General features: G+C 46.9%; 1 pseudogene; it reads right to left on the reverse strand.

Annotated features, from left to right (window-relative positions):
- Positions 1-523: 523 nt before the first annotated feature.
- LOC128561903 (heterogeneous nuclear ribonucleoproteins C1/C2-like) lies at positions 524-2,893 on the reverse strand (annotated as a pseudogene).
- Positions 2,894-3,199: the final 306 nt, after the last annotated feature.

The following is a 3,199-nucleotide window of genomic DNA, read 5'->3' on the forward strand; positions in this document are numbered from 1 at the left end:
TCTTGATAAACAGAAACAATTACTTTTCATGGTTCTTCCTTTTATATACATTTTTGTTGTTTAATAAAAGATTTCTGAAAAAATTTTATATAAGGAAATAAATGCAAGTATTAAAACTTTTTGGCAGTTATATTGTTAATTTTTAAAGTACATTTACTCAACTAAATCCCATGTTTTATTTTAGAACTGTTTGATGGTATTATATCAGTATCTCCACCACAGATGACTTAAAATATTCTTAGGACACCTGACAATTTTTTTCTCTCATTCTCGATATTTCTAGAAATATTCATTTGCTCTCTTGAAAGATATAGAGGGAGGGAGTTAAATCTTTGCTGCCTGGAGGCATTAGAAGTGAAAGACAGCTAATAGGGTATTGCTTGTAGGCGTATTTATTTGGGGGGAATAATGGTAACAGGAACGCAAGCTCTTTGGAAGACAGAAAAAGGGAAAAATAGTGGGTAGAATTTCCTGGGTGCTTTCAAAAACCTATTAAAGTTACTGGCAGTGTCACGATTGTGACTCACTGTCCACTCTTAGAACTGAAGCCCCTTTTCCCCCTTTGCAAGGTGTTTCCTGATACACGCCGGAGTTTTGAGGGCTCCACAGCCTGAGCAATAGAAGGAAGAAGAGCAGCACGTGCTGGGTGAGGAGGAGCACGTGGTGGGGGAGGAGGAACACGTGCTGGGGGAGGAGGAGCATGTGCTGGGTGAGGAGGAGCACATGCTGGCTGAGGAGGAGCACAGCGCCAGGTTAGGAGCATAGTGCTGGGTGAGGAGGAGCATGTGCTGGGTGAGGAAGAGCATGTGCTGGGTGAGGAGGAGCACAGCGCCAGGTTAGGAGCACAGTGCCGGGTGAGAAGGAGCACATGCTGGGTGAGGAAGAGCATGTGCTGGGTGAGGAGGAACACGTGCTGGCTGAGGAGGAGCACATGCTGGCTGAGGAGGAGCACAGCGCCAGGTTAGGAGCACAGTGCCGGGTGAGAAGGAGCACATGCTGGGTGAGGAAGAGCATGTGCTGGGTGAGGAGGAGCGCAGTGCCGGGTGAGGAGGAGCACGTGGTGGGTGAGGAGGAGCACAGTGCCGGGTGAGAAGGAGCACGTGCTGGGTGAGGAGGAGCGCAGTGCCGGGTGAGGAGGAGCACGTGGTGGGGGAGGAAGAACACGTGCTGGGGGAGGAGGAGCATGTGCTGGGTGAGGAAGAGCATGTGCTGGGTGAGGAGGAGCGCAGTGCCGGTGAGGAGGAGCACGTGGTGGGTGAGGAGGAGCACAGTGCCGGGTGAGAAGGAGCGCAGTGCCGGGTGAGGAGGAGCACGTGGTGGGGGAGGAAGAACACGTGCTGGGGGAGGAGGAGCATGTGCTGGGTGAGGAAGAGCATGTGCTGGGTGAGGAGGAGCATGTGCTGGGTGACTTTACATCCCTCATAACAATACAGTGGAAAGGCATAGTCCAAGTCAAAAGAAGAGCCGAGCAGGGGGGATGGAGAAGGGTGTTCGGTTACTGCCTCGTACATATCCGCCGCAGGTCATTTCACACTTGCTTTTCCTCTACTCACTTTTGGCTCTGCAGCCAGATTAATATCTAAAACTTGGCCAGCAATCACTCTGCCATCCTCTCCTGCTGCAGCAGCCTGGGCATTTCTCTCATTAACATGCTGAACCAAGGCAAAGCCCTGGTGAACAGAGCAACCCACAATTTTGCCATATTTCGAGAAAATTGCCTCCACATCAGACTTCTTGGCCACAAGAGTGTTGAGATCCCCAACAAATACACGACAGTTGACGGAACGAGGGTCTGTCTTGTTGGGAACATTGCTAGCCTTTGCATTTGATGATAAGGTTCTTCACAAAGCAAAAAAATGTAGCTGAAGATCAAAATGCTCTCCCAGGAGGGGGAGAGAGGAGAGTTCGATTCTGAGCCTCCTCCTCCCGGGGTCCACGTGGAGAGGCCGAGGACTACTCAAGGTGGACAACCACTCTGTCCTCGTGTCTTCACATAATGGCCAAGCAACCCTGGAATGACTGTTTTTTGTCTCTCTGCTGGTAAATACTTGTGCGTTTGGTAGAATTTGTTCTAAGGAGAGCTTCAATAGACACACCTTTTATGAAGGAAATCTCAAGGGGAGAAAGCATGGCCCACACCTCCTGGCACAGAGTGGAGGCGACCTGTATACATCAGACATCCCCAGCAGGGCAGTTTAGCTCTGGTCACACAAATCCAAAGAACCAAAGTATTCAGATTTTATTCTAAAATTATTTGAGATATGTGCAATTTATTAACTGGGTAACTCATCATCTTGACACATTTAGCTTCTCTTTGTCTAAATGTTTTCATTGACAAAGAGTGAACAAACATCTCTAACTCTTAATTTCAAGTTTGTATTAAAAAATAACAGAACAGCTCAACTGATGAGTGGCTGTGAGATATCCTCAAGCACTTAGATTTCCTATAAATTTGAGTTTGCATGAATATCATTTCTTTTTTTTTTTTTTTTTTTTGTAGAGACAGAGTCTCACTGTACCGCCCTCGGGTAGAGTGCCGTGGCCTCACACAGCTCACAGCAACCTCTAACTCCTGGGCTTACGCGATTCTCTTGCCTCAGCCTCCCGAGCAGCTGGGACTACAGGCGCCCGCCACAACGCCCGGCTATTTTTTGGTTGCAGTTTGGCCGGGGCTGGGTTTGAACCCGCCACCCTCGGCATATGGGGCTGGCGCCCTACTCACTGAGCCACAGGCGCCGCCCATGAATATCATTTCTTATTCAACAACTCAAATAGCATGTTTTCTCTTTTTTTCTCTGTTTCTTCCATAACCTGGATAAAATATCTGTACTTACTGATAAGTACAGGGAGAGTACACATCTCCGCCTCCTTCCTCACTGCCTCCTAAATCCATACCTTAAAAATATCTATTAAATGTTCCTAGACTTGGCTCAAATGCTCACTATGAAATATTGCACAGATCAATATGTTCCCCTTTTTTTAGTTGCCCACATTTATGTGGCAGAGTCCATAGATTTTTGTCATCTAGATGTATAAGTGGGAAAGTTTCAGTAAGCTAGATTATGGGGTAATTCACTGTGCCATAATCATATGAAGAGTTCCATAATTGTAGTAATGTGAAAACATTTTGTTTGGAGGTGGATCAGTATTTTAGAAAGATACATAAAATGGAGGCTCATTTAAAAGAAGAAAGTCTCCT

The sequence above is a fragment of the Nycticebus coucang genome, chromosome 12 (genome assembly GCF_027406575.1).
Source record: "Nycticebus coucang isolate mNycCou1 chromosome 12, mNycCou1.pri, whole genome shotgun sequence".
NCBI lineage: Eukaryota > Metazoa > Chordata > Mammalia > Primates > Lorisidae > Nycticebus > Nycticebus coucang.